We start from the raw sequence: 14,010 nt of genomic DNA, 5'->3' as shown, positions 1-14,010 counted from the left end.
TTGACAGTGACATTTGACATTAGAATACTAAATGTATTCATTTTATTCAGAAACCGAATTATAGTGAAACTGTTTAAGAACAAACGTGGTAAAATAAGTTATTAGCTTATTATATTTCACATTAAAATATATTTCACTCAATGTACTGGTAATGGACTTGTGTCATTGACTCCTGTGTCAAGAAGTGTCACGCAAGTCTGAGTGAAATTAAGACTGATTTGTATGAGAACCAACCTGGACATTTTTATGTTGATTATGCAAATGAACGAGAGCAATCTGAAACTACAAATAAACTATGATCAGCAACAACTGGTTTTGCTTGTGTTTGATGTTTCTGAATGTGTGCAAGAGGTCTCTGTCAGGAACGATGACACCTTTCTCTTTAGCATCTTTATTCTTACATTAGTGTTACAGGTACCGGCTGGTATCATGTAAACGGCTTATATGCTCTCGCTCTGAAACAGGAGAAATAAATGAGACAGGGCAAAGTCTGCGTCCGTCTTTCATCTCGCTCAGCAGAAAGAGAGCCAAGAGGATTTATTACACAATCACAATTAAAATCCTACTTGGTTACAAACACAATGTTTTCTCATGAAATAGACAGTTTCAAAAATAAAATACAATTTGTCTTTTTTTTCTCTTTCAGCAATTACTGAGATAAATTGTGTATGATAAAATAAATCAAAATGACAAAAACCTCTGTTACCTTGTAAGTTGTCTCTTTTCAACTTAATATAAAACCTAGCTCATGTTATCACTTGCATATAATTCCTAAATGCCTTTTCAACTAGCATCATTTTTACTCTTCCACAATGCATGAGCTGACAGACTTCTAACTTGTTTTTAAACCACTTTTAGAATATAAAACGTTTAGTTTTAACACTAGCTTTTCACACATTACACAATCTCATACATTTCAAAACTATCTAACTTTACAAAAATGTTCAAAGAACTAAAAATAAAACTCCGTTCGACGTGACTTTGGTAATCACAGATGACGTCACCGGGCGCGAACATACAAACACTGCTGTAATGTTATTTACATATATGTCCACATTTTCATAACACAGCCTTGTTACACGGCCCTTAAAACATTCAGCGACATATAAACATATTAGATTTCAGTTGTTTAACTTAATTTACACATCAACCAACCTGAAACAGGAGAAATAAATGAGACAGGGCAAAGTCTGCGTCCGTCTTTCATCTCGCTCAGCAGAAAGAGAAAGATCGCAAAGCGGGACAAACTGACGTAACGCCCCGGAAACACAATAAGCGCTACACTGCCCTCTGCTGACGAACTCCAAAATGACTCCTGCCCTCTATATAGAATATATTAGTGCAACTGAAGAGTAGAAACAGGTTAATTACCCCTACACAAAATTCAAAAACATTTCCTTATAAAATTACAAAAAAAAACTACCACAAATGTGATAACAATTTACTGGGCATCACACACTCCCTGACAAAAAAAAATGGCTTCTGACATTTCCAAAAATCTTTATCTCTAAACTGTTTAACCATTTTAACTCTTACCTTTGATTCTCAAATCTCTATTCAATGAACAAGCATAGTAGGTGGAATGTATGTGGCTTGAGCTTGGTAAGGATATGGTAAGTATGGTGTCTGAGGGTAATGGAGTGGATACGAATATGGAATACAATAAGGCGGTATGTATGGAAAGAGTGAGTGTGCAGGTGTAATGTGATGAGATGCTTCTATGACAGGTACATAAGGTGCTGTGTAACCAGTCATTGAATTAACTGTGGCGTGTGCCTGAACTGATGGTTCACCTAATGACTCATATGTGAGGAAACGGCGTGGCCTTCTCTCACGAGCTGACCTTCTAATGTCTGACTGAGTGTTTTCTACGGGAGGGGTCAAAGGTCGAACTTCTGAGTCAAAGTCTTGGTGCCCATTGTTTTCTTCTTCCTCCACAGGTTCAGTGCATAAAGGTAGGTTTTCATCACCGTTGTGTCTTGTCTCAGTAGGGTTTGGTAAGTGTTCAGGTACCGCATGACTTTCTCTCCTTACAGGTGTTGGTCCTGACCCCCGAATCTCTGGATACCTGGTTAGTTGCTCCTGGTAGATAACAGGCCTTTCCTCTGTCCTTACGACTGGTCTCCTTAACCAGTATCCCGAGCCAGAATCATTGTCTGAATCATTTTCACTATCCTCACTCGTGTCTGCCTGTCTTTGAGTGTCTGTCATTCTGTCTTGGTTTTGTCTGTTATGTGTTTTCTTCTCAGGGATGGGTCTGGTGTCAGATGGAAAAACATCGACAGGTAAGTCGTTCACCAATAACAGGAGATTACGGTGCAGTGTCCTGCTCTTCTGTTTGTTTCCAGTTTCAGGGCAGACAACGTACACTGGGTTCTCGCCAAGTTGACGTTCGACTATGTATGTAGTCTTCTCCCAGTACGCCCTTAGTTTCCCTGGTCCTCCACGTTCGCTAAGGTTCCGGACCAGAACTCTGTCCCCTGGTTGCAGTACCACCCCCCTTGTCTTTTTGTCATACGTCACTTTTCCCCTGGCACTGGACTTTCTACTATTCTCGCTAGCAATGCGGTAGGCTTCTGTCATCTTTTCAGCCCATTTCTCTGCAAATCCTCTAGGTGAGTATGGTTCCCTCTCTCCATCCAATCCAAACAGCAAGTCGACCGGGAGATGTGGGTGACGGCCGTAGAGGAGGAAATACGGTGAGTAGCCAGTGGATTCATGTCTGGTGCAATTGTATGCGTGTATAACATGTGGGAGGTGGTCCTTCCACCGTAGTTTCTCACTGTCAGTCAATGTTCTTAACATCTGGAGGATGGTGCGGTTCAACCGCTCGGCTGGGTTGCCTTGTGGGTGGTAGGGTGACGTCCGCGAGTGGCCAACCCCAGCCAACCGCTGTAATGATTGGAACAGTGTGTTCTCAAATTCACGACCCTGGTCGTGATGTAATTTGGACGGATATCCAAACCGGGGTATGAAATCATTGAAGATGCGCTCAGCAGCTGTTTTCCCGCTCTTGTTCTTCGTGGGGTATGCCTGAGCAAATCTTGTGAAATGATCAATTACTACTAGGATATATTCATATCCTCCACAACTGGTTTCCAGATGCAAGTAATCAATACACACAAGCTCTAAAGGGAAATTAGATGTGATACTGCCCATAGGAGCTCGAGTGTGTGTTGTGGGTTTCTTAGATCTGATACAGGGACATTTTCGGGTGACATGGTCTTCAATTTCTTTCGCCATAAAGGGCCAGTAAAACCTTTCCCGAGCAAGATGGAGTACTCTTTCTGTGCCTACATGACCCATCTCATTGTGTAGGTACTTCAGAGCTATTGACCTGTGTTTCAGAGGGAGGACTAACTGCTTGTGCTGGGTCGTCCTTCTGTACAGGAGTCCGTCTTCAAGGTGCAACTTACTCCACTCATGCAGCAGCTTTCGGGTGGCTCCACTTACAGTTTGGCGTATGTCATCCGTCAGTTTTGTGTTTGACTCCTTTAACTCAATAACCTTGCCTATTGCTTGATCCTCTCTTTGAGCTTTAACAAGATCATCATGGCTGATAGTTGGCAGGTGACAATGAGGTTGCGGAGAAGGTTCCGGGGAACGCATGTTAAGTGCTGCAACCCAGGCCACATCCTTCCGTGCTGCTGCCTGACTCCCATCCCATGTAGCACGTACTGCCTCGTTCGAGAACTCCTCTGTACAAACCACTTCATATTTCCCCATGTCCAACGGGAGCCGAGACAGTGTGTCAGCATCTCCATTTGATTTTCCAGGCCTATACCTGATGTCGAACCGGAAGTCTGAGAGTTCTCCCACCCAGCGATGACCAACAGCGTTGAGTTTTGCTGTACTCATGATATAGGTCAGGGGGTTGTTGTCCGTGTACACAGTGAAATGGGGAGCGTAGTACAGGTAGTCCCGGAACTTTTCACACACAGCCCATTTCAGTGCGAGGAACTCCAGTTTTCCACTGTGCAGGTGATAGTTACGTTCAGCCGGTGTCAACGTTCTCGAGCCATAGCCAATGACTCTCAGCTTTCCATTCTGGCGCTGATAGAGGACAGCCCCCAGGCCCTGGTCTGAGGCGTCTGTATGCAGCGTGAAAGGTAGGTTGAAGTCAGGATAGGCTAAAACAGGTGGAGTTATAAGAAGATCTACCAGTTGTTCTAAGGCTTCCTGATGTTGAGGAGTCCAGTCAACCGGCTCTCGGGAAGGCAGCTGTTGGCGTTTGATGGTTTTCCCACGTTCTGGAATCTGGGCTTTCCCTGGCTTGATTTGGAGCAACTCATAGATTGGCTTTGCGATCCTGGAAAAATCCTGGATGTAGGAGCGATAATATCCTAAGAAACCAGTCAGTTTCCTTACCTCACCAACTGTCTGTGGTGTCTTGTTTGTCAAGGTTTTGACTGCCTCAAAGTCCCTTGGGTCTATCTTTACACCATCAGCTGACACAAGGCGCCCGACGTACCTGACTTCTTGTCTGAACAGTTCACATTTTTCAGGCCTCAGTTTTACTCCGTGCTGTTGAAGAGCCTGGAGCACTTTACGGAGAGCCTCTACATGCTCATCGAATGTTCTGGCATAACAGAGCACGTCGTCCAGATATGGGATGCAGCATTCATCCCTGAGTGTGCCTAGCACCTCCTCCATGCTCCGCTGGAATGCTGCTGGGGCGTTTGAGAGTCCGAATGGGATACGGACCCACTCGTAGAGGCCCCACGGGGTGATGAAGGCAGTCAAGTGACGTGAACCCTCGGCGATGAAACCCTGATGGTAAGCTTTTCCCTGGTCGAGGATGCTAAACCAGGTATAGCCCCCCAGTGTATCTGTCAGGTCTTGTATTCTGGGCAGCGGATGTCGATCAGGTACAGTTTTTTTGTTCAGGAGGCGATAATCAATACAAAGCCGTAGGCTGCCATCTTTCTTTCTAACACAGACAACTGGGGCAGCATATGGGGACTTGGACTTAACTATCCAGCCTTTCATCAGCAACTCCTGCACGTATTCCTTTACCTCTTTAAACAGTGGCTTCGGGACTGCTGAGTATGCTCTCTGCACAGGAATTTCATCTGTGAGGGTGATCGACATTTGTAGGCTTGGTAAACATCCAATATCATTGCCGTCACGTGCGAAAGCTCCGGCTTCTTCACACAGCATTTTGTTAACTTTTTCCCTTTGTGTCTCATCAAGATGACTGAGGTCGATGGAAGGTTGCCATGACGTTGGACGGGCGTCCACAGGTGTTGATACAGTACTGTTAACAGTCACTGTGGGCTTGGGTGTTTCAGGGGAGTCTGTGGCGATCACTTTTTCAACACCATGGATGCTGCCAAGTGCTGTCTTTCTCGGCAGAGTTACTGTATGTTTAGTGTTGTTACCCACAGGTACAGCTACATAGGGTTTTCTTGGATTTTGTACCTCCAACAGACCTTCACCCACGTCCAGTTCTGTCAACTGCACATTGTTGTCATCAGGCTCAAATAGGATGACTGTGTCAGATGTACTCATGTGAGGAGGAAGTTGACACTTGACCCAGGCTACCTGACCTGCTGGGACAACAATGTCCTGTATGCCTGTCCGTAGGCGCCCGCACTGTACAGAGGGTTTGCTGGCTTGGATGAAGCTCACCATTAGCTCGGCCTTCTCTGCTGGTATACCCAAGGCATTACATAGTAGGACGACGAGGGTTGAAATCAGCTTTTCAGGTTGTTCTTCTATCATCTCTTCCAGCACGTTGAAACCCAGCAGTGGTCTCTCCAGAACAAGACTACTGACAAGAAAAGGCACAGTGATTGACAGATTAGGGTCCTCATTCCCCATCAAATTAACTGTAAGGGCAACCCAGCCATCAAATGGGAGGACGTCACCGTTTACTGCATACACCCTTAACTCGTCTTCGTCACCAATAATGTCACTGAGGGGCCTTACAGGAGTGTCAGGTAAATATCTACTCTTCCAGTCTCTATCAATCATGCTTACTTGAGCACCAGTGTCTAGCAGAGCACTGACTGCTAATCCATTTAGATTACATTGGGTGAGAGCTCTCCTTCCAATGAGTTTGGCTAGGCGTTCCCTTTTGCTGTGAGGTAAGTCCTGAGTGAATGGATTGGTTGTCTTGTTTGGTTGTTTCTGTTTCTTTACCGTGACTTTATCTTTTGTGTGAGTGTTTGAGTCTTTTGCCAGTCTTTCATTTTCAGGTTGAACAGTATGACAAGTGTCAGGTTGGGACGATCGCTGAGACCCGGTCACTGTTTGTCCCTCGGCAGGGACCGGCTCCAGTTTCCCTGACGTGTTGGTCTCTTTAGGCAGCCCACTGCCCGGTGGCCTTCTTCACCACAGTGGAAACAGTGGGGACAGTCGGGACGATTTTGCTCCACACACTTGTCACAGCCATATGGTTTCTCTCTCCTGCGGTCTCCTCTGCCTTTCCCATTGTGGCTGAACTGTCCTGCCACCTGTGTCTGCATTGACTGTGCCATGAGCTCAACCATACTTGTAAGCTGTTCAAGTTTTTCCGTTAACTGCTGGATCGTATCTGTTTTTGGTACCTTCTCCTTTACACTAGGACACTGTGCAGCGTTGACTTCAGACTGAGCACTGTGCACATTTGTTGGTCTTTGGCGGGTGGCTGGACCTAGCCTTCGCTGCCTTTCGCTTTCATCGCACATTATCTTCTTCATCTGTTTCAGGATTGCCTCATCCGATACTCCGGTGTCCCCAAGCAATGACTTCAGCTCTCTGCGGACATCATCATGTTTATGACCTAGGCCCTGATACACGGTATGAAGAAACACATCCTGCACTGTACTTGCACTGTACTTGACACCTGTGTCAGCATGTTTTGAGGCTAGCATGATCTTCTGTTTAAGTCCAATGACTCTGTATAGGAACTGTTGGGGTGTCTCACTGTCTTTTTGTTTGGTGCACATGAGCTCCTGGAACAGCTCGGTGTTGCTTTGCTCACCCAGGTGGGAATGGAGAAAAGCTTTCAGTTCTTCGACAGTCAGATCATCCTTATTCATCAACATGTCTTTAAAAGTTCCTGGCTTGATGACTTTGAGGACAGCTCTTACAACCTCTGCATCACTGAACTGCTCCTTTAATCCGTCTTCCATCTGCCGACAGACACTGTTATAGCTGAGATCTGACCCCTGGTCCCCAATCTGACCCCCCTGAATCTTCAATTCCCTGCGATGAAGGTAAGACAACTCTCTTAAGGAGAGCAACTTGTCCTGTGTTAATGGTGTCGAGTTTTCACTTAAACCTCTGGGGCCTGCTACACTACTCCTCTGTGAGGTGAGTCCTATCTTTACAGATGACTGAGGTACAGATTGTGGAGTGTGTGTGTGTTTGCACTGCATAATTTTCTGACTCAGCTCCTCATAACTAGTAAGTAGTTTTTGCAGTTCTGTGTCATGTGTGTCACTAGCCGTAGAAAGTGCCATGTGGGTTGCACTAGCAATCCCAAAATCAGTAGCATCACTATCGTCAGCTGGGTTAACATTATCATTAGCATGACTTACATCCCCACTGCCCGATACATCAATTGCTACAGCAACTTGTGAAGTATGACCCTGAATGACTGTGTCGATTACCTCCTTTAAGCTTAATAAATGTGCCATACCAGAATCCTCTAACTCTAGTAAAGGCCCACTGGACATGAAACTGCAAATGTAATCAAAACAACCCTCCTCGTCTGTAGGATTGACGCGAGACTCATCCATTCCTGGCACTGCACCCACTGACTTGGCAATCTGGAACAGTTCATCTACGGACAGAGTGAGCAGGGTCTTTTTGATGTCCCACACCAACCTTTTCCTCTCATTATCCGCCATAACTGCTTCCCAATTCCACGCACTTGGTCACCAAAGTCCAGGATTACAATTCACGCGCTGTTCTTGACGAGTGGTGATTTCAGCACTGCACAGTTATCATTCGTTGTTCATAATCAGTAACCTCTTCATTAGTAGACAGGATTGGTGTTATTTGGAGATTTCTTTCACTGGCTGCAGCTCGCTGGATGCATCAGGTCACTTTTGGTCCGAGGTTGCAGTATCAGCTTCCGGCCACCAGGTGGAAGTGATCCCGGACGAGCCCCCAATAAACTGTTACAGGTACCGGCTGGTATCATGTAAACGGCTTATATGCTCTCGCTCTGAAACAGGAGAAATAAATGAGACAGGGCAAAGTCTGCGTCCGTCTTTCATCTCGCTCAGCAGAAAGAGAGCCAAGAGGATTTATTACACAATCACAATTAAAATCCTACTTGGTTACAAACACAATGTTTTCTCATGAAATAGACAGTTTCAAAAATAAAATACAATTTGTCTTTTTTTTCTCTTTCAGCAATTACTGAGATAAATTGTGTATGATAAAATAAATCAAAATGACAAAAACCTCTGTTACCTTGTAAGTTGTCTCTTTTCAACTTAATATAAAACCTAGCTCATGTTATCACTTGCATATAATTCCTAAATGCCTTTTCAACTAGCATCATTTTTACTCTTCCACAATGCATGAGCTGACAGACTTCTAACTTGTTTTTAAACCACTTTTAGAATATAAAACGTTTAGTTTTAACACTAGCTTTTCACACATTACACAATCTCATACATTTCAAAACTATCTAACTTTACAAAAATGTTCAAAGAACTAAAAATAAAACTCCGTTCGACGTGACTTTGGTAATCACAGATGACGTCACCGGGCGCGAACATACAAACACTGCTGTAATGTTATTTACATATATGTCCACATTTTCATAACACAGCCTTGTTACACGGCCCTTAAAACATTCAGCGACATATAAACATATTAGATTTCAGTTGTTTAACTTAATTTACACATCAACCAACCTGAAACAGGAGAAATAAATGAGACAGGGCAAAGTCTGCGTCCGTCTTTCATCTCGCTCAGCAGAAAGAGAAAGATCGCAAAGCGGGACAAACTGACGTAACGCCCCGGAAACACAATAAGCGCTACACTGCCCTCTGCTGACGAACTCCAAAATTACTCCTGCCCTCTATATAGAATATATTAGTGCAACTGAAGAGTAGAAACAGGTTAATTACCCCTACACAAAATTCAAAAACATTTCCTTATAAAATTACAAAAAAAAACTACCACAAATGTGATAACAATTTACTGGGCATCACATTAGCAGTTGGTTGATGGCTATGTAGCCTTTGTTTTCCTTGTGCTACTTCTGTAAATTTTATCCATAATCAAATGTTAATTTGCATAAGTTGGTACATCTTATGAACTTGAGTGTTGACAATGAAAAAGTCCTATTCGATTTTTTTCTCCATATTACTTTGTAAACCCGTCCACAGGTCCAATGGCGGTTTCGATAGGACGGGTGAAGGTCTCTCTGCACGTTACCTTCTTTCCTTTTATGCAACACAACAAGATTAAATTAATTACATTTACCTTCTTTACTTTCACGTAACACAACAAGATTAAATTAAATAGATTTTCTCATATGTAGGCTATTAGGCCTACCTCGTTATTTCATCTGACTCCATAAATTAAAAAGGTTTTAATGATATCCGAGTAAATGTGGGTGAACGTTTGATTATTTTATTCAACTCTTTATTTTAATTTTTACCCGTTCAGATTAGGAAACTATGTCGATTTGAGGTCCTCACGCCGGCCGTTTAACGCGGGTCAAACGATCACAAACTTGCCAGCTTCGGGTCAATAAACAGAATTTGCTAATATCTTAGATGGTCACATTCACGCTTACACAATCAAAGATATTTTGTATAGCCCCCTAATGGTTGTATATACTTGAATTAAAGTAACGTTTTCTTCAGACAGAGGTCATGACCACTACAGATATAAGCCGGCCAATAGGCTACTTCTCTGGTAGTAGCTTTGGTTTGCTCATGCCATGGTTTCCCACGTACACTCGACTAAAGTAACATTACATTACACAAAGGTAAAACTCAACCTATTTAGGTTGGTTGATCAGCAGTTTGCTGTCCTAAACGGAAATTCCCTTTTAGCCAGTTACAACCGAGATAGCCTACACTTGAAATATATTAGCAGGAAGTCCGGAACTCTAAAATCGCAGCTGATGGGCCCATATTCTCCACTCGAAACTGGAATCTAGTCCGTCACTAATCTGACATAGAACATACAAATCTGTTTAATCTATTTGGGATAATAATTTTAGAATACATCAGAATAACTTCAAACGTAACAATTTATTGACAGGTAATAAAACAATAATTCAGAATCCAATTCATCAAATAAAATCATTGGTCAATCATATACAATAACAACAATTCAGAAAACGAGGAGTTGTAGAACTATTTACATGGCAATGAAAACTACAGCGATCGGGTGGGAAGTCTATGTGATCCTTTTGCCAATTTTTCTTATATACCCAGATAATTCAATATACTTACGCCTGTCATTATAATTAGATTTTGGTCCCCTATTGAGGGGTTCACAACTGTGGGATCAGAATGTGTGAATTACTTATTACTTATTTACATAAAGGAGGTCGTTTGAATGGAGGATCTGGGGGATAGCACACCTTTAACCTGTTAGCCAGCAAACTTTTGAAAAAACACCCAAAAATGGCATACCCAAACTAAAACAGATACAGTTAATGAAACCTTTGCACTAAAAGCACAAGTATGATCTCATTTGAAAGCTGACACTTGGCAGTTTATTGTAAATTTAGAATTAATTATTGTCATAATGAAAAAAATAGTTATAAATAGCTTCAAAGTTTTGTAAAGTTATTAGAAATGTATTTTTATGAAATAACTTCATGAAAATAAAATTGGAGTTGGCATTGTATCAATCTAGAAATGCACTGCAGCTAAAGCCACATGTCTGACCATATTGGAAATCTGAAGATGATAAGTCTAAAGCTTTGTATTTAGTTAAATGTTGTTCAAGATCATGTCAATTACTTTATTTTGATTAGACTCTAAAATGCAAACTGATGTTTATTGTCATCTTCTAAGCATCCATTCAGTCTATTGTCTCTATTGTTTTGTGGTGCAAACGAGCTCCATTCAGTCTCAGTCTCCCCTGCACACATTCACACCTCTCCGGCCTGGTTACGGCTCTAAATATTCTTTTCTTTTGTTTTCATTACAATTACTAACGACACTGTTTCAATCCCTAATTTATTTTTATCAAAGTTCTCACTTCACATTTGAAACTGTATCAAATGCCCTTCTTGAAAAAAAGTAAAGATTTCAGTAAGCATTCCTATTTAAAAATGTAAAGGTGCATCTTAGGGCTAGCTAGCATGTTAGCTTAACACACCACCAATACACGACAATTTATGAGATTAAAACCATGTTTTTGCTCCAAACTTACTTTATAACGCAAGTCAAGTGTTTTAAATAACCTTCTGTGATCTGATTTGGCTTCGGATAAAATAAAATCAGACAGAAAATATATTATTTTATAGTATTATGCACGATGATAAAGTCTATATCGATTAGCATCACATTATAAATATAATATATTCTTATGAAAGTACCTGACATGGCTCGAAGAACACAGATAAATCACATATTGTTGCAATCATGTTTATTGTCTCCAAAACATCTTTATCTGCATGTTACAGCGATCTCTGGAAGCTTTGTTTATGTCAGGGAGTTCCTGAAATGTCACATGATATGGCTCTTCTTCATGTGTTCCAAATATGGACTAAATGTGCATATGGGAGCCCTCAGGCTGTACAGAAAACACAGTACATCAGAGTATCCAGCACTCATAATTATTATTTTAATTATGCTCAGGGCCCATTTTGGGTATAAATTCAATAAATAGTATTCCTCTCTATAGAAATCTGACGTAAACCTAAGAATCTATCAATATTTCTCCAAATGTGCACATTTTTGAGCTAAAAGCCCTTAGGGAAGTTGTTTGGTCAAGCGCTTTCATGATGACAGCACAGGACTTTTTTTCTGAATTGGAGCAGCTGACACTCATAATTCATATTGAAGGTATCGACTCAGTTTTTCATTACATAACTCCAGACAATAGTGGTAAAATACTGAAACTTAAGTCTTATATCTTTTTTAATTATGTATGGTTTGTCAAGGTAATAACATTAATGTGAAAAATGCACGATAAACCAGTGTGCCGGGTTGCGCCGACCATGATATCGTGTATCCAGAGATAGGCCTATTGTCAAAACAAGAATCAGCTACCAATATCAAGAGTATTTAACATTTCCAATGTAGGCTATGTATTCAATTATTATAGGCCTGAGTATTATTGTATTATTATTATTATTTAGGAAGGCCTACTTATATTATAATTAATTTGCCACGCAATCATTGGATCACCGCATAACTGGCATGCTGCGAAGATTAGATAGAAGCTTACTCCTCCTCATTGAAAATTGTCTAAAAACATTTAGGTCAATTAATGAATTATAGGCCTATAATTAAAATTATTAACAGTCTAATATGTCCGAACACTGCACTAATCAGTCATCAATGAAAATTAAAAACAGCTTTATTTCAAAATTCAGCTCAAAATTGGACGAAAATCACACAGCCTTAACAGGTTAAACTGTCTAAATAATACCTTTCACAATAAACACAATTATATAATGTGAGATGTGGTGGAAATGAACATGTGGCTGAAATGTGAGGGGAAAAAATTCCACAGCATTAAAAGTGCTCATATTTGAAGAAACACCCAGTTATAGATCATGTAAATATAATAGGCTACTTCTTGAAAAACCATCAATAAATAAAGGTGAACAAATCCACTGAACCATTAAAGGACATCAAATGATACACAAATCAGAAACTTAACACATCAACTTCAAGTTGTATGTTTTCACCTGCAGAAAAATAACCCCTAAACTAAACTCATTAAAGGAGCTACATGTATTTGTGGTGAGTAATTGCTTTTTTTTTTCTAAGGGGAATATTGGTTTCTCATAAATTATGCTGACGGGTAAAACTGACTATATTGTGGGTAAGAGGTGTGAATGCTTGTGAGTTGATGATCACTCGATGCAATGCTTTCAGAAGAGTGGTGGTAAGTTTGTGACGCATTATTCCATCTGACTGCTATTGCACATCTCTTAAAAGACCTCCTCATAATAACACACCTACATTATCAACACCAACTAACTGACCAACACCTGTGATCTGGACACCGAGAGCTATGGCCTGGACTTCTAGATTCATCACCGTCACTGTTCTGGTCATCCTCATTGGATGCTTCACTGGTGCACTGGGCAACTGTAAGTAACTAAACATGCAGCACACAGTCACTGATACTGTTTCTGCTGATTATAATGCTGTGATCATGAATTCGACTAGTTTTTCACAGGCTACTCTTACTGGTTAGAGATGCAAAGGAAGTCAATATACTGTCTTTGAAAATACCATATATTTTCCATATATTATACATATATTATAAGGATTTGAGTCTAGATAGCACCTTCAACAATTTTTTTATCATTGGATTTGTATTTTGATAAGAGCCTTTGGAACTGATTATTATGGATCTGCTGATTTTAATGAACCTTTATTATATTTATACTCAGATTTTGCATTTATGATCCATTTAATTCACACCAACCTGCTTTCATAATCCAGAGGCATAGTCCACCCAAAAATGAAAATTCTATCATCATTTACTCATCATCATTCTTTCTTCTGTGGAAGACAAAAGATATTAGAAAAAGAGTTAGTAGAAAAACAGTTTCTGTTCCTGTTGACTTCCATTGAAAGAACAATACAATAGAAGTTAACGGGAAACAAAACTGTTTGGTTATTAACGGTTTCAAAATATCTTGTTTTTTGTTCAGCAGAAGAAGAAAATGCAAACACCATTGGAACAACATCAGGTTGAGTAAATTATGACTGAATTTCCATTTTTGGGTGGACTATCTCTAATAGTCTACTAATGCTCTAATAGTACTAATGATTCAAGATTTATTTGTCTCATTTGACCAGCAGTGAAATGTATCGGGTCTGCATAGACTATGCATATAAATAACATATAAAG

General features: G+C 40.9%; 1 protein-coding gene across 1 annotated transcript in view; it reads left to right on the top strand.

The window, feature by feature from the left end:
• Window positions 1-14,010, top strand: part of LOC130084182 (uncharacterized) — a 74,923-nt gene that overhangs the window by 17,109 nt on the left and 43,804 nt on the right. The gene's annotated exons all lie outside the window — the stretch shown is intronic.

The sequence above is a fragment of the Rhinichthys klamathensis genome, unplaced genomic scaffold (genome assembly GCF_029890125.1).
Source record: "Rhinichthys klamathensis goyatoka isolate OS25496 unplaced genomic scaffold, OSU_Roscu_1.1 h1tg000059l_1, whole genome shotgun sequence".
In the NCBI taxonomy this organism is placed as follows: domain Eukaryota; kingdom Metazoa; phylum Chordata; class Actinopteri; order Cypriniformes; family Leuciscidae; genus Rhinichthys; species Rhinichthys klamathensis.
Note: the sequence above shows the minus strand (reverse complement) of the source record. Positions and strands in the feature narration are given on the sequence as shown.